We start from the raw sequence: 18,692 nt of genomic DNA, 5'->3' as shown, positions 1-18,692 counted from the left end.
TTCGTTTACCTCTACAATTGTGCACCATTCCAGCTTTGTAGCTGTATTTATAACGGAGATATAAGATGGTAAAGTTTAGGTGTTTTGCATTTCCTTCAAATTTCGAATTGCGGTATCTCTTGTCCTATTGGGGTTATCTGTGCGCAACTTTGGCCAATTATAGCACTCGTTTACCTCTACAATTGTGCACCATTCCAGCTTTGTAGCTGTATTTATAACGGAGATATAAGATGGTAAAGTTTAGGTGTTTTGCATTTCCTTCAAATTTCGAATTGCGGTATCTCTTGTCCTATTGGGGTTATCTGTGCGCAACTTTGGTCAATTATAGCACTCGTTTACCTCTACAATTGTGCACCATTCCAGCTTTGTAGCTGTATTTATAACGGAGATATAAGATGGTAAAGTTTAGGTGTTTTGCATTTCCTTCAAATTTCGAATTGCGGTATCTCTTGTCCTATTGGGGTTATCTGTGCGCAACTTTGGTCAATTATAGCACTCGTTTACCTCTACAATTGTGCACCATTCCAGCTTTGTAGCTGTATTTATAACGGAGATATAAGATGGTAAAGTTTAGGTGTTTTGCATTTCCTTCAAATTTCGAATTGCGGTATCTCTTGTCCTATTGGGGTTATCTGTGCGCAACTTTGGTCAATTATAGCACTCGTTTACCTCTACAATTGTGCACCATTCCAGCTTTGTAGCTGTATTTATATCGGAGATATAAGATGGTAAAGTTGGAGTGTTTTACATATCCTTCATATTTCGAATTGTGGTATCTCTTGTCCTATTAGGGTACGTTTACAACGGAGCTGTGAGTATAGATGATAGCAGAGATGATAACTGATAGAGTAAAATATAATCGCTGATTAGTGTGCACAACGGAGCTGTGATACATGCAACATGTCGAGTAGTGAAGAAGAGTTTTTATGTTCACCAGCAACCAAATGGTATATTTAAAAAAAAAGATGTAGAAAATATCATGTACATACCATAAATAAAAAAACGAAGTACTTTGGGCGAATTTCACTATTTATATAAGGAACTTAGAAATTATCCGGATCGTTTTTTTGAATATGTGAGGATGGGTCCAACCACATTTGACTAAATTTTAGAAAAAATAAGGTCAAAATTAAGAAAACGTAGGAAAAATTGTCATGGAAATCCTATAACTATAGAAGAAAAACTAGTGATAACTCTGAGGTAAGGTTATATTGAGGAAAAACAAATAAATACACATAAAAATAAATGTAAGCACGATTTAAAAAACAAAATATTGTTTAAAAGTAAATAATAAAATAATAACCAAAAATAATGAGTAAAGACAGCACTAATTAATTTTTGTACCTCCATTTTGAAGCTCCGATACTGGAGTTCAGCTAGCAGAAAAATGAAAAATTCAATTCTATCATCTATGCTCGTTTATACCAGCGAGTATGAGTCACTAGTCGAAGCTTCGTTGTGCACGCTCACATAAGAATGTACTAGGTTATTCTATAAGCGCTGATGCATCACTCCTATCATCTCCGCTATCATCTATGCTCACAGCTCCGTTGTGAACGTACCCTTAGTGTTATCTGTGCGCAACATTGGTCAATTATAGTACTCGTTTACCTCTACAATTGTGCACCAATCCAGCTTTGTAGCTGTATTTATATCGGAGATATAAAATGGTAAAGTTTAGGTGTTTTGCATTTCCTTCATATTTCGAATTGCGGTATCTCTTGTCCTATTGGTGTTATCTGTGCGCAACTTTGGTCAATTATAGTACTCGTTTACCTCTACAATTGTGCACCAATCCAGCTTTGTAGCTGTATTTATAACGGAGATATAAGATGGTAAAGTTTGAGTGTTTTACATATCTTTCATATTTCGAATTGCTGTATCTCTTGTCCTATTGGTGTTATCTGTGCGCAACTTTGGCCAATTATAGTACTCGTTTACCTCTACAATTGTGCACCAATCCAGCTTTGTAGCTGTATTTATAACGGAGATATGAGATGGTAAAGTTTGGTTGTTTTACATATCCTTCATATTTCGAATTGCGGTATCTCTTGTCCTATTAGTGTTATCTGTGCGCAACTTTGGCCAATTATAGTTCTCGTTTACCTCTTCAATTGCGCTTAACATTTCTTTCATATTTCTAGTTTTTTTTTATCTCCTGTTCTATTGGTGTAATTTAGGCCAATTTTAGTATACAATCTATCTGCAGTCTGTGTTGTATATATATTTATCCAGTCTGTGAAGATCTTGTTGCGTAGTTTTAAATTTTCCTCGTTCATTAAAATTATTAGAAGGCTACTTTTTTATAATTGATTATGTACCGATATATCATAAATGTATGAAGGACCAGCAGCAATCGTATTTGTTTTCTAGTTATAAATAATGCTTTTTTATCATTTATACTTTCCTTATTTGTGCATAGTACGTTCTAGTTTTTATCTTTTTCATTGGACAAGTTAGGTTATACTTACTTGTTTTATGGGGATTTTTTTTAAGACAGGAAAAAATGCTTGGATCTATTCATGTTAAACAAATAAACAAAACAAAGTAATACTAGTAACTATTTTCTCATTTCGTAATAACTAACCTTATTATACATTTAATATGGAATTTCTAAGAATGACCATTTTAAACACTATTTCATGGATTTGGTAAATTATCGAAAGAAATGACAATCAGATGGCTCTGCTTTGTCAAATTGGGTGTAATAGATGTTTAGTGCTTTAGATTTGGTTCTTTTGGTTTCGAAAAAAAGAAATTTACTTACTTATTATTTATTATTCAGCACCAAACAGTGCTTCTTAGTTTTCTATAGAATAACAAAATTTTCTTTTAAAAAAAAAAAATCAGAAAAAATCATGTTTATGCATCATTTTGACCTTGGTAATTGTGCGATGACCTTGACAGGTATTGAATATTACGTAATTATGTCCATGGCAGTAGTTACAGTACTTAGCCGTGACCAGTTATATTGCACTCCTTGGGAATGTCATACTGATATAGACCACAATCAATCATAAAATTTAAACGCTGTTTAATGTTCTTATGACTAATTATTAAATCACTGCGTTAATCATTATTGTGTAATTTGGATCCTGGGTATCAGATTCTCTCACTGTAATTAATGCGAGTAATTCAATAATTTACTTATAGTTGAACTTAACAGTTTTTGTGATAAAGGATTAGATCGAAATCTATTTGTTGTTCTGTGACGTCGCGCTTCTTTCAACAGTATCATTTTACCACTTCTAAAACTCTGTAATATTAAAGCCAAAGAAAAGAGGAAGTATTGAAATCGGATAAAACTTTATATCTTGGTTTTGCAATGGAAACGTACGTTATTAAAAAAAAAATAATAAAATAATTTCTCCGGAAGTGCCAACTTTATATTTTCTTTCGATACTTCTTAGAACTAAAAGGGAAGTACTACGTCACTGATTTTTTTTTGTTGATTTTCTTTAAAATGGCTTCTATAATTTTACCTGGTGGATCTACATCTTTTATTTGAAAAATTTGAATCAATTTCTTCGTGGTAGGGATATGGGTAGACTCTGTCAGTGCTATTTCACTGAAATAGCGAAATCTCAATTCTAAAAATTACTATGTCTAACGGAAGTGTTAATCTCTTAAACAAATTCAAAGATCTATCCCTAGAAACTCATTTCATGAAAATTAATGCGGTTTTTGCCCATCATGTTTCCTTTAAACGTCTTTTTATATTACTATATTGAACCTATAATAAGAGCTAAATAACATTTAGTGACAATGCTAAATTTTAAGAAAACTTTAAAATTGTCGGTAAGCTAGAATCTTGTTTTTCAATAATGGTTTATTTAAAAAAATATATGGTAAATTTTCCACTATTATTATTGCCTAATCCACTGTATTACTCACTTAAATTGTTGATTTAGCATTTAAAATTTTTATTTTTCTTTGATTATGGAATTAATGGCTAGCCACGATCACACAATGAGGTATTAATGTTTATCTTGGATTGACCATAAATATAGACCTAAAATACTCGATAATTTTCTAAATTTAAAGATTACATTTTAGCTTTTACTTCTTTATGTATTTAATATTTGTTATTGTAGTGTTAGTGATATTCTCATTTAATTTTGAACGATTTTATTATAATTTTTTTTGTACTTTAATGATCTGTTCTAAATTGTTGATGACGTAGCACAAAAGATAACAAGTTATTCTTTAGAAATTTATGACAAGAATTAGCTGATATTCTGATGTCAGCTCCTTTTTTGATGTGTTAATTAAAAACAAAAATAATTTGAAGTAAATTATTTTTTTTTCAAATTGTTTTTACCTATTTTATCGTATTTAAAGTGAATCCTAGAATTGACTAGCTACTGTATTTCGCGCCAATAAATTCGTGCCCACAATGTGGCCTTCGATTTTGTATGGTTTAAAAAAATAGAAGAAAAATAAAATGAATTGAAGGCATTAAATTAATAAAATTTTTAGAAAGCTTCAAAAAAAAAAAAATGAATGAATTGAAAATATACAAAAATAATAACAGTAAGTTGTATACGAGGGTCGTTTGAAAAGTCCGTGCAAAGTCAGAGAGATAGCACTACTGGCGCTTATCGAGGTTATGTTTAGTTAGTAGCATCTCTTGGAAGAACACACACCAAGTTTCAGCCAGATCGGTCTATTTCTTTGTGTTTGGCATTCGTTTGAATCGAGGAAGTCGAGTGATTTTCAAAAAATGGACGAAAAAGAATTTCCTGTGTTGATTAAACACTACTTTATGAGTAGACTAAAGCCTGAGGAGACTAAAGAGAAGCTTGATAAACATTATGGTGACTCTGCACTTTCGATTAGAACAGTTTATAAGTGGTTTCAAAATTTTCGGAGTGGCCATATGGGCACAAGTGACGCTGAACGTTCTGGACGCCCTGTTGAGGTTACTACTCCAGAAATCATTGATAAAATCCATGATATGGTGATGGATGACAGAAGAGTGAAGGTGCGTGAGATTGCTAGTGCTGTGGGCATCTCGAATGAACGGGTACATAATATTTTGCATCAACATTTGGACATGACAAAGCTATCCGTAAGATGGGTGCCGCGATTGCTCACGCTTGACCAAAAACGAAATCGTGTGAAGTGTTGCAAGGACGGTTTGCAGCTGTTCCAGAAGAATCCGCAGGACTTTAAGCGTCGTTTCGTCACTGTGCATGAAACATGGATACATCACTACACTCCTGAGACCAAAGAACAATCTAAACAATGGGTTACCAAGGGGGAATCTGCGCCAAAAAAGGCGAAGACTAATCCTCATCGACTATCTGGAAAAGGGTAAAACTATTACAGGTGCATATTATTCATCGTTATTGGACCGTTTGAAAACCGAGCTGCAAGAAAAACGCCCACGATTGGCCCACAAAAAAGTCCTTTTCCATCACGACAACGCACCAGCTCACACCTCAGCAGTTGTGGTCGCAAAATTAATGGAAATAGGGTTCCAACTCGTTTCACATCCCCTCTATTCTCCAGACTTGGCTCCCTCGGACTACTATTTGTTCCCCAATATGAAGAAATGGCGGTCGGGAAAAAGATTTTATTCAAACGAGGAGGTGATTGCAGAAACGAATGGCTATTTTTCAGACTTGGACAAATCCTATTATTCGGAAGGGATCAACAAACTAGAGCAGCGTTGGACGAAGTGTATAAGCCTAAAAGGAGACTATGTTGAAAAATAAAAAAGGTTTACCCCAAAAAATTAAGTAGTTTTTATTTTTGCACGGACTTTTCAAACGACCCTCGTATGTTTGGCCGTTGCTACGAAACAAAGTTCAATGGTTGGCTAGGGGAGGGAGAAACTTAAATGTTCCACGTTTTTAATATCTCTGAGATTGTTTTTCACCACTTATAACTAGTAAGTAACCTTCCTTTATTTATTGTTGATAATATGTAGTATAATCAATATCTTAAAGCGCTTTGCATCTCTATGATCTTAACTCGCCATTATTCCAAAATAGTTAATCTTTTTATCTTGCTGGGCCAAAGGAAGAATACAAACAAAATTAGGCCGCCTTTTGGGGAACAATAAACCAAAAAATATTAGAGCCTACATATAAACATTAAACGCAGTTGGTCTATCTATGATACCAAGTGGTAATTAACTGTTAAACTAATTGTTTTTTATATATAATTGATATTTATTTACTTTCTAGATAACGTATATAATTTGGTTAACAATGTTTACAACAATAATGAAAATAACATTATTTTTCTGTTTATGTACATTTCTGTATTTATGTCCGTTTGTTATCTGTATGTAAATATGGAAATAAACGTCTGTTAAATTTATTAAAAGGTATTATTTGCTGTAATTATATTTATACTCTCTTGTATTTTAACTTTAATTTTAGTTCTTTACTAAATAAATAGTTTTATCTAACATTACCTTAATAAAATAGTTCTAGCTAAAAATCTAATCAAATGTGATTATTTACGGAAACAATAAAACTAAATTAAACGTTTTTGTCTCTTTGCCACTAAATCTTTTCCACAGTCGTGCTACCTTGTCGTGCTACAGTAATAAAAAAAGTAATTTTGAAACTAAGGGAAGGGATTAGCTATGAGGTTAGCATACTGGACTCCCTCGCGGAGGTCCCTGGTTCGAATCCAGCTGCTGACCCTTAGATTTTCTCTTCCTAGGAGCTTCTTACAGCTCACTGTCCGGTGATGGACAGTGTTGTCTGTAACGAGTGAAAACTGTCCGGAGGCCGGCAGTGCACTGAAAAAAGTTCCGGGCGCCAATAACCTTAGTTGTTGACGCGCCTTAAATCATAAAAAAAAAAAATTAATTTTGAAACTATATTTAATTAAATCCATAAAAGATCAGTATAAATATTTATTTACTTTTTATTATGAACTCTCCTAAAAAAAAACTATGATTTCTTACCATCAAGCATTGAATGTTGAAGAGGATTCATGCATTAAAAAAACGAGCAAGTTGAATGTGAGGATGACCTCAAAATGAAAACTGTCCACTTTTTATCTATATTTCCAAAGAATTCCATCTACAAGTGCAGGACATGACTCTGCGGAACTCATATTTGCACGTCATAATTGGTCATTGTCAGTTATCGGCTCTTTTTTCCCCTATATTTAACCAAACAAAGTTACGTTTTGGCTGATTTATAGTTGTGTATTTGGCAGAATAAAATGAACTCTTCAGTGGCTACTATTACAAATACTTAGTAAGCGTTAAAGGCGAAGAGCGAATTTGGCCGCTAATCGTCCAAAGTAAGAGGGCTGAATCCCCAGATTAAGGGCCTAGGAGTAAGATTGGAAATAAGCCTTAAATATATTTCTGTTATGAGAGTCTTTGTAAAGGATGGTTCCCTTTTAGAAGGTGCCTAGGAGTAAGATTGGAAATAAGCCTTAAATACATTTCTGTTATGAGAGTCTTTGTAAAGGATGATTTCTTTCATAGAAGGTAATAACAAAACTGAAGGCCAGGGAAGGTACAGCTTTATGGTTGAATGGTTGAATAAGATGCAAACGTTACAACTGCATGAATAAGGAGCCGTATCTTTACAATCCTCGTGGTTGGGGTAACGAGTGAAAGAATCTCTTTCAGCAAGTGGTTGCGATTTCATCGCCAGTAGGTCTGAGAAAGCTAACACTTCTATTTATTATGAGCAAATATAATTTTCCTAATTGTGTCGAAAAGTTGGATAGGCTTTTCTTATTTATATTTAAGTAAAACCTGGCAAAAACCTGCTAGTATTTTCTCTTATTGATAAACCATACTTACTATGAATTATTCGAACTCTTTACTGATTCAGGCAAACTTAAATAGTCTGTGATACTAAGATAATTTTTTCTTTTTAGGTATCCTCTGATATTTTTCGCTCAAATGACTGAATGTGAACCGCTATAAGTAAAATTCACGTAAGTGTTCCATTACATCCGTAACTAAACAATCCTTAGCGATAAATCCTTCATAACATGTCTCCGCATAACTTCCGTTTCCTGTATAGTTCTCTACCAATTTCTCCCGCTGAGCTTAACAACTGAAAGGACATTTAAATCTGTAAACATAAAATTTTGGATCTTTCAAAAACTTTTAGGATAAATGCTATTTAATTTAGAATTTGGCCCTCTGATTTAAAATAATTATATAATGGGAAATCGTTGTAATTGTTGCCAGTAACGAACGAGTGAATACTATCAGTTGACAGCTACGCATAGACCCAGATGTTGATGCACCTTAAAACAATAACTAAATAAAACAAAATTTTAGAAAATATCCCATATTTAATGGGATAAAACAAATGGAGAAGGAGGAATTAGATGAGATAATATAAGAAATAAAGAACTTACTAGATTCTGGATGTTAAGTTATCTGTAGATCACTATAGAAATGTGTTGCAATGCTGTATGAAGGACACCGATTGGGTCATTACACCTTCTAAGCCAAACCAAGGAGATAATGTGATGCTGTGCGGGACTGGCAGTTGTATACTGTCAGTTCTTCGGTAAATTTTCAATAAAACTTCTTCTCTGGCAAATAATTTTGAACTATTTATCAAATATTTGAACTATTAGCTTTTAAATTTTGCTACTAAACGAACTGATTCTTGAATTTTTGGTTAAAAACCCGATCTGAAGAAAAGTAGTTCCTAATTGGGAGACTTCAGCCTTTAACCTAGGGCAGGGGTCGGCAACCTATTTTAAGTAGAGATCCATTTTTCCTTAAATAATTTTAATAAATTTTACCAAGAGCCGCAAGGATGATAGTGTAAACAAACTCTGTAGATCGTTTGTATTCGCAAATTATTATTTTATGATATTCAATAACATTTAATGGTTTTATATATTTATTTTCACATATTGCAAAGTAAATAAACAAATAAATAATAACTTAAGGAATGAAAAGGCGGCAGTCTTACCATATAAATCAAGTACTTTATTTTGGTATTGTATAATTCTGTTCAATTTCGAACCTATCACATGTAAAATTATTTTTGAAAAAATACCTTTAATAAATGGAATTTTCATTCGTTTCAATAAAATTAAACTATACAATATATTTTGGGCAGGCTGAAGAGCCATACTATTTGGATAAAAGAGCCGCATGCGACTCGCGATCCGCGGGTTGCCAACCCTTGACCTAGGGCAGGGGTCGGCAACCCGCGGCTCTTTTATCCAAATTTTGTGGCTCTTCAGCCTGCCCAAAATATATTGTATATTTCAATTTTATTGAAACAAATGAAAATTTCATTTATTAAAGTAGAGATATTTTTCCAAAAAGAATTTTAAATGCGATAGGTTTGAAATTGAATAGAATTATAATAAAATACAGTACGTTATTATAAAAGACTGCCGCCATTTTCATTCAAATACAGGTTTAGTTATTATTTATTCGTTTATTTACTTTGTAATATGTGAAAATAGATATATAAAATTGTCAAAGTTGGGTGTTTTTCAACGTTACGCTTTTTCGTGCAATTTTTGGACGATCAACCCTTATAGCGAGAAGCCAAGCGCGTCGGGCTCCGCGTAAATGAGGGAAAGACGAAAGTGCTGGTGGCTAGGAGGAAGCCTCAGGTGCATCCCGCGACGTTTTACGTCTTTGGGGATTACGAGTTCGAGGTTGTCTCCAACTTCCCCTACCTGGGCTCTATCATTTCGGACATAGCCGACGAAAAAGAAGAAGTCAGAAGAAGGATAGCAGCGGGAAACAGAGCGTACTACGGTCTATATAAAATAATGAGGAGCAGCCTGGTCAACCGAGGAACAAAGATCCAGATGTATAAGACCTTGATAAGGCCTGTCGTGACCTACGCAAGCGAAACATGGACACTGAATAAGGCAGCTTGTGAGAGGATTGACAGGTTCGAGAGGCGAGTCCTAAGACGGATCTTTGGGCCGAAAAGGAAAAACCAGAGCTGGAAAAGAAGGCCAAATCAAGAGGTGTACGCCCTATATGGGGAGCCAAGCATCACCGCGTTTGTGAAGGCCCAGCGGCTGAAATGGTATGGGCATGTATGCCGGATGTCCGAGGAAAGGATAGCATCAAAGGTGCTAAAAGGAAAGTGGCACGGCTCTCGCCCCCGGGGACGTCCGAAGACCAGGTGGGTGGACAATGTGAGAGCGGATATGAGAAAGATAGGTTTGAGGGCCCACCTGGTGAATGATAGGGTTGAGTGGTCTACCCGCATAGAGCAGGCCATGGACCGTCTCGGTCTGTAGTGCCCATAGAAGAAGAAGAACCCTTATACAGCTGTCCTACCGGAAACAGTTTTAAAACATTTAAATGTTATTGAATATCATAAAATAATAAATTGTGATTACAAATGATCTACAGAGTCTGTTTACACTAACATCCTTGTGGCTCTTGGTAAGATTTATTAAAATTATTTAAGGAGAAATGGCTCTCTACTTGAAATAGGTTGCCGACCCCTGACCTAGGGCTTATTAACCAATAAAGATCAAAAGGCTTGCAAAAATGCTGTATTAAGAGAAGTTCCAATCGCTTTCCTACAAGAAGTACCAACTGTAAGCTGACTTATTTTATTTCAAAAAAATTCTTTCTTTTCGTCATAATATCAGGAGGAGTTTTAGCTCATATTATATTGCACTTTTCTGCACTGGGTACCAGATTAATAAACCTCTTGCACTTCTCTGTACACTGTTGCCACTCAAAACATAAAGGAAAACGTTTTCAGAAACTGGCAGAGCACTGAAAAAAAACGGTCAAGAAAGAAATTGATACGTATTAATACAAAAATAAATAAATAAATAAATGAAGAATACATTTTGAAATACTAGGAATTGAGCCTTAAATTGAGCCTCCTTGTACGAGGGTCGTTTGAAAAGTCCATGCAAAAATAAAAACTACTTAATTTTTTGGGGTAAACCTTTTTTATTTTGCAACATAGTCTCCTTTTAGGCTTATACACTTCGTCCAACGCTGCTCTAGTTTGTTGATCCCTTTCGAATAATAGGATTTGTCCAAGTCTGAAAAATAGCCATTCGTTTCTGCAATCACCTCCTCGTTTGAATAAAATCTTTTTCCCGCCAGCCATTTCTTCATATTGGGGAACAAATAGTAGTCCGAGGGAGCCAAGTCTGGAGAATATGGGGGATGTGAAACGAGTTGGAACCCTATTTCCATTAATTTTGCGACCACAACTGCTGAGGTATGAGCTGGTGCGTTGTCGTGATGGAAAAGGACTTTTTTGTGGGCCAATCGTGGGCGTTTTTCTTGCAGCTCGGTTTTCAAACGGTCCAATAACGATGAATAATATGCACCTGTAATAGTTTTACCCTTTTCCAGATAGTCGATGAGGATTAGTCTTCGCCTTTTTTGGCGCAGATTCCCCCTTGGTAACCCATTGTTTAGATTGTTCTTTGGTCTCAGGAGTGTAGTGATGTATCCATGTTTCATGCACAGTGACGAAACGACGCTTAAAGTCCTGCGGATTCTTCTGGAACAGCTGCAAACCGTCCTTGCAACACTTCACACGATTTCGTTTTTGGTCAAGCGTGAGCAATCGCGGCACCCATCTTACGGATAGCTTTGTCATGTCCAAATGTTGATGCAAAATATTATGTACCCGTTCATTCGAGATGCCCACAGCACTAGCAATCTCACGCACCTTCACTCTTCTGTCATCCATCACCATATCATGGATTTTATCAATGATTTCTGGAGTAGTAACCTCAACAGGGCGTCCAGAACGTTCAGCGTCACTTGTGCCCATATGGCCACTCCGAAAATTTTGAAACCACTTATAAACTGTTCTAATCGAAGGTGCAGTGTCACCATAATGTTTATCAAGCTTCTCTTTAGTCTCCTGAGGCGTTTTGCCTTTCATAAAGTAGTGTTTAATCAACACACGAAATTCTTTTTCGTCCATTTTTTGAAAATCACTCGACTTCCTCGATTCAAACGAATGCCAAACACAAGGAAATAGACCGATCTGGCTGAAACTTGGTGTGTGTTCTTCCAAGAGATGCTACTAACTAAACATAATCTCGATAAGCGCCAGTAGTGCTATCTCTCTGACTTTGCACGGACTTTTCAAACGACCCTCGTACAAGGAGACTTTACTATTTCTTGAATACTTCATTATGACAAGGCGTTTTTTTTGCAGAAAGTGCTTTTAGAAATTTTCTTGTTAACGATTGCATCGATTTCTCTTGTAGCGTGCTTTGAATTCGTACATTTAAATGGCTGAAATTATTTGTTGAAAATTTGCTTTTTAGAAAACTAACAGTTGCAGACTTCTTGTTTTAGAACAGAAGGTGATTATAATATAATTGGGTATAATATAATTAAAAGACGTAGATTGATAAGCCGCTTTTTGATTTAAACAAACAAACAAACAAATGATACAATGGTTATTATAATTATTTGAAAAGAAAATTTAATAAAAAGAGAAAGAGAAAAAAGATAATTGCACAATATTTATTCAGATTCAGATTTCTCATTTAGATAATAATGTGGTTAAGTGTCATTTTTAGACATTTTAAGATAAAAATTATCCAAATACTTCTCAGTCGTTCAATTGTGAAATTCAGTTAAGACGGTTATCAACGTTGTTTTTTCGCTGCTATTTTTCGATTCAAATAAACGTAAGTAATTCATTTATTACTTATAATTAAAAACATTCATTTGCCGGTACATTTAATAACTTGTATTCTAATTATAAATTTAATAGTTTTTTTTGTGGTAAAACAAGTTTAATTGGGAGAAAATTATGTAATAAAATGTAGAAAATAAGTTTTATAAGAAATTGACTTCAGATTCGCGACAATTTCATTGAATAGCCACTTTGCTGTGGTCAGCATTAGCAATATCTGCGTATTTGACACTTTGTTTCGCTATTTTATTGTATCTTCTCTTTCCAAGGTGAATTCTTACTGAATAGTTTGCCCTCCAATATGCGTCATTCGGAAAATTAAAAATGAATTTAAGCTAGTGGACAAAAAATGAAAAAAAAAAAAAAATTGAGATTCTCCCACAACCATTACATTACACTACAAGTTTTAAATCTTCAATTATTATTAATATTTTCGTTCTTTGCTTCAAAAATTACATTTTTTTGCAGTCAGAGGACCTCCCAAAACGTGTATTTCTGGTGGAAAATCAATATTGAAAACCGATCACGAGTTGATAAAATTGTAAATTTGATCCTAAATATCTCGACTAATATTAGGGATATCGGAAACGGGGTTAACGTCATTTTTCACAGTTTTTTTTTTTTATGTAGTTTTCATAATCATTGCCAAAACCAGTGGTCCTTATAAAACCCTAATCGGGTTTTTGGCCGTAACTCTGCCAAAAATGATGATACAGCATCGGGGGGTGAAAAATTTGAAAACTAGACCAGAAAAACATTTCGAAATTTCGCTTTTCTAAAAAGTTATTAGCGATTGGTGCGTTTTAAATGGATCACCCTGTATAATCAGATTTATAATTTCTGTATAATAATATTTAGATATACTCATATCTGTTGTTGCTAGCCGAATCTAGTCTATTCCTTTTAATCTTGTCGCAGAAGATAATTCGTGGAATTAGTCTTAAGACGTTGTCTATCAAGTCTACACCATTCCCCATATCTAAAGTCTAGCAATTTCATTTGAAGCAGACTAAGATCCTCTTATGCTCCTGAAAAAGAGTAGTACTGCAATCCCGACAATGTATTAAAATTAAATAGCTTCTGTATCTTTTGCTATATTTTTAGAGCAGTATAACTGATAACAGAATATCTCAAAAACGAAAGATATGGACAGCTCTTAACGTATTCCATTTTCGATATGCTGTCGACTTCGTTACTAGGTTTTTGGCTATTCCATACGTAAATTGCTTTTACTATCATTATGACAAATAAAATCCTAGGCCAAGAACCATTACGAACCGCTTTTTTAACCATTCGGCTACAATGGCGCCTAAGTAGCAAGATATTTCATTCTATTTAAAGATTTTTTTTTAATTGAATTGAACAATCGATAGGACTTCATGATGTCTGTAACATGGTATTGCGTCGTCCACACTTGGCAGCCATTCTCCTTCAGTATTAGCTGATTCATTAGAACCTTATCTAAACTAACTTCCAGTTTCCTCTGTTAAGCATTCATAAATTGTAAATAAGAAGTTACTAATACCAATTTTTTCTAATTTATAATAATTTTTCCTGAAAAAAAATAATATTTTCAAGAATCTATTGAATTCGAGGGGATCGATTGCTCTAAAATGTTACGGCATTGATCAGTGAGTAGACAAAGTAATCGATCATATCCAGACATCCCTACCTTAAACAATGATATGCATAGTTATTTTTCTTTTTTCTTAAATAAAAAATTTAAGATATCTAAAAGTCTGCTTTATCCATAGTTCGTTACATTCTAACATAATCTTTTATTTAAACAGTGTCTATAAATGTCTTGAGATCATTATACTTTAGATAGTTTTTTTCTATAATTCTATGCAATAACTATTTTGAATCTAGAAGGTTTGGTTACCATTTAATTTTTCCTATTATATTGTTAATTTGCTTTAAAGATTCTAAAGAATGAATAAGGTTTATTGTCACATTTGATAAACAGATAGTGTTTTTTGTACAATTTAATGAAATCCAATTCTATATTAGAAATTGAGAGATAAGCTAAGTGGTGTACACCCTTTGTATCATCCATGTCTTCTTGGGGACAAGAAAAATTTCTCGCCTTGGCAACAACTAATTGCCGGAGAAGAATAGATTAGATGGATTTCCAGGGCAACAGCTTCTAGGTCCAGGGGGAGAACCTTCTCCATTTTTAACAATGTCCACTAGTCGGTTTTTTGGTACCTCTGCCCTCCAAATTGTCAAACTACTCTTGCTACTTCTACCATTCCACAGTCTCCCTTAAGTGAAAAGAAAAAATTCGGGTGAGCATATTACAAATTCTTACAAATTTCCAAAAATTCAACTTATACTTTTCTCTTGTTATATAACACAGGAATTGAAGGAACTCATTTAATTCTTAAAAACATTTTGCGTTTAGAACATTTCACTAAAGCTACATTAACAATTAAACGAACTGGAGCCTAGAATGACTACAAGAAGTGATGAAAACTTAGATTCATTTACGTAGTTGTTGAGAACATTCTTGGTGCGCTCGCGACACTCCGCTTACACCAAAAGAACCTCCTTAATACCAATTTTTCCTAAAATATTAATAAAAATATGAACCATAGAACAACGTAAAATACAATACAACCATTAAGAAAAGCCAATTTCATTCTTAGACACCATAATGTCACTTAGAGAAAAGCCTACATCCTCATACGCACGCACAAAAAGTAACCTTCATCGAATTTTCTTAAAAATAAAAAAAAATACAAATAGAATTAATTCATTATTATTATTGGTGCAATATGGGTAGCAAGTTAAGAGATAATCTTTAGAAAACAACCATTCAGTAAAGTGGTCTTAGTGATTAATAATAATTGAATTTAATAATGACAACATCCACGTGTAAAAAAGTTTTTCAAGTTTCCACCGAATGAGGAAAATGTACTCATCATTAATGCATTAAAAATAAATAAATATTTATTGTTAAGTCTGACAAACAAGCATTTCAATGTCAATTAATTTATATCACTAAAAATAGTTATAGATAGCATGTCAACTCTCACAATACATATCCTTAAATTGCGACAATGAATTTGGATGATACATATCGCTATACAAACTCATTTGCTATTAATGTTCAATTCAATTGTTTTAAATTAACACACAATGAAACTATATAAATTGTACTAAATATCAGTAATGATTTTACATACTCAAAAAAGTAATGGTTGGTTACTAGCTGTTTGTAAGGCTCCTTTACTCCAACGAACTATTAAAACCTAGAACAAGAGCAATTCGTATTCCTTTGGTTCTACTCTTAAACGGTATTTAATTGTTCTTAGAACGTTCTTGTCAGCGTACATACATAAAATCTTAAAAACCAATTTTTTTTGCAAAATATTTAAAATAAAAGCTAAGATTCATGCCTAATGAATAGTAAGTACAATACAAAACTTTCTTAAATACAAGATGGCACATTTGAGTGAAACCTAACCTACAAGTTTGCAACCTCCTAAATGAAGTGCACATTAAAGAGGAGAGGTTAACTGTTGTTCTTTAAATTGTGCCAAAGAGTATCTATTCGCATGGAAATAAGCCGTATACTCACTCGATTTATAGTTACTAAAAGAATGATTAGTTGTTGGATAAATGTGTTACCGATATCCATGTATAGATTATCGAGAATGCGTTTAGTTTCAGGTCAGTACCATCAATTTCAAATTACTTCTTAATTGGTATTTATATTTAAAGATTAATTTGTCATTAAGCGGACATCAGTATTTGAATAACTGAAAACGTGTTGTTTCTATTATTAGAAATAAATAATATTTTTAATCATCAAATTAGATTATCTATTCAGGAAAGATGTTGGATTTATTTTAAATTCTTTGTAAACTCCGTTTTACAGATGTTTATTTTGATTAGACCTTCAAGTAGAACTTTATTTACATTTTAATTCTGATAACAATGCCCCTAGGATTATTTATGCAGTTTAAATGCATATCGTTGGATTATCTTGCTGATAGCGGGATTTAGACTGTTTATATTATTATATTTGGTATGTGTTACTGTTATATTTTTATCCGTTATCATTTTTTTTTTTCTAAATGCATGCATTAAAATTAGGGTTACTTTTTGCTGGTTTTTTAATTTCTAGCTGGTGAGTAATTATTGAAAAGTAACCGAGGCGGTTAAGTGCAAAGATCCTCTTGTGTTTACACGACCCCCACCCTATATTTGTGTTAAAAAATCAATCATCCGCTTCCACCATTTCAACTAATTGCCTCTTATCTTTTAGTGCCTTTATTAAAGTCTACTTGTAATTAATTTGTTCTTATTTTTTTTTTACATATTTTAATCTTCAAATGCGTTTTAATTAATTTTAGTGCTGGTGCATTAACATTTTTGTTATAATGAGGTTATCGCTGGCTTTGTTGTTTGAAGATTGTATCGCACATCTGAGGTGAAGACTGGATTTGAAACCAATGTTAAATTGTGAGTCCCAGTGCCTGTTATATCACTGGGCTTTCTTAACGGCGAATCCCACGAATCGTTGTCAAAGTGTTCGATAGTTGTAGATTTTCCAAAGTCACTATCGAAATCTATCCAGCCAGAAAAATTTAAAGAGCAGTCGAGCAAATGGAACTCAGAAGCCTTCGCCGTTCACTGGTTTATAAATGGTGAAATACATTTCAATTCCTTTGATTGAAGTTTCGTTTTTGTTTTGCAGTTGTGAACCCACGATTCAGTCACCGTTGGCGTATAAACTAAGATTCTTTTGAAACCGAACTAAAAGCTCTTATTGTTGAAATTCTGTTTGTGTTGTGCTACATTTTTGTCTGTGGATTTCACCAATTTTTAACGGCACCCATTTTATCTTTTCAAAGTCTTTTCTTAATTAATCCATGATTTACGAAAAATTTGAAGTAAAATGTACAATTATCTCATTACGCCTATAGTATCCATTATCTCATACACCATTAATCATTGATTTGCGAATTTTAAAAAAATGACAGTTATTCTTCTCACTTACTTAATTATTTGTAACTTACATAAAAATCTATAGCTATTGTTTTACAAACTTTGGCAGCGAAAAGTTCGTATTTTAAGGAATTTTTGTTAGCAAGAATGGAATTAGGCCGCAAAAATAAGGTTCTTTTTAGTGTAAACAAGATTCGTTCGCTAGATTTTTCATTGCCAGAACTTAGCATGTACAGCTAAAGAAATACTATTTAGCCCAAACGAACAAGATACGCTGTTCTTGCTCTTGTTTTGCAGGCACTAGTTCGTTTGGCATGACCTATTTTTAGAAAAAGCTAGTAACCATATTTTCATGATATCAATTGATTTGAATATGATTATAGGAGGATTAGTTGGCAGTATGTGTCGACAATATTCATTGCCGCAATATCTGTGTATGTGAATCGTTTGCCGGTGTGAATGTTGGCATGCTAACTCGGATCTATTTTTAGTCGTATAAATGAATCGACATTGAAACGTTTCTTTTGTCAGACTTATTATAAATTTTTATTTATTTTTAATAAAATATTTTAGAGTAAATAAATTATTAGTTACTTCTTAACTGCATTTGAAACGGAATATTCTCTTCGAATATATTAAACTCAATACTGGTGTTTTTCTATAATTTCAATTAACGCTTAATACACAATTTTAAACGGCAGAGAAATATATTCTTGCCAATGTCAGCCTTATTTTTCAATTATTTCTGCCAACCTTATGACCTAGGGAATAGTTCATTGTCAGGAATTGTATTGAATTAATTTAAGATTGCAATCAATATGGTTGCCCAAAGTTACCATGCAATATCATGTAAACCATTTAAAATAAACTCCTTAACAAAAACTTACAGTTTAAAAAGTTAAGTATAAGGGTTGATGAAAGGCCAAAAGGTACACAAATCAGTACCCAACATTTCATTTATAGTTCCGCTCCTAATTTCAGCCATTTAGAAACACGAAAAAGCATGTGTTTAATGGAATTATTAAAACTAGGGAACGGATTCGTATGTATTTACATAATACTTTCTAGGCAATTTACAGACGTTTTTCAACTAGAAGTATTCATAAAGACACT

The 18,692-nt window shown here is 33.5% G+C and overlaps 1 protein-coding gene across 5 annotated transcripts in view; it reads left to right on the top strand.

The window, feature by feature from the left end:
• Positions 1–18,692, top strand: part of LOC141447817 (probable multidrug resistance-associated protein lethal(2)03659) — a 75,951-nt gene that overhangs the window by 13,658 nt on the left and 43,601 nt on the right. The window contains exon 2 of one of the 5 annotated variants that reach the window (XM_074115677.1): positions 7,864–7,923. The exons of 2 other annotated variants lie outside the window; for them this stretch is intronic. The gene's annotated coding sequence lies outside the window, so the exon portion shown is untranslated. Of the gene's footprint in view, positions 1–7,863; positions 7,924–12,531; positions 12,616–16,278; positions 16,299–18,692 lie in introns of those variants that run through there. 2 more of the 5 variants (XM_074115680.1, XM_074115682.1) reach the window with 2 other exon arrangements.

The sequence above is a fragment of the Rhodnius prolixus genome, unplaced genomic scaffold (genome assembly GCF_049639745.1).
Source record: "Rhodnius prolixus isolate KJV_2025 unplaced genomic scaffold, Rpr scaffold_13, whole genome shotgun sequence".
Lineage (NCBI taxonomy): Eukaryota > Metazoa > Arthropoda > Insecta > Hemiptera > Reduviidae > Rhodnius > Rhodnius prolixus.
Note: the sequence above shows the minus strand (reverse complement) of the source record. Positions and strands in the feature narration are given on the sequence as shown.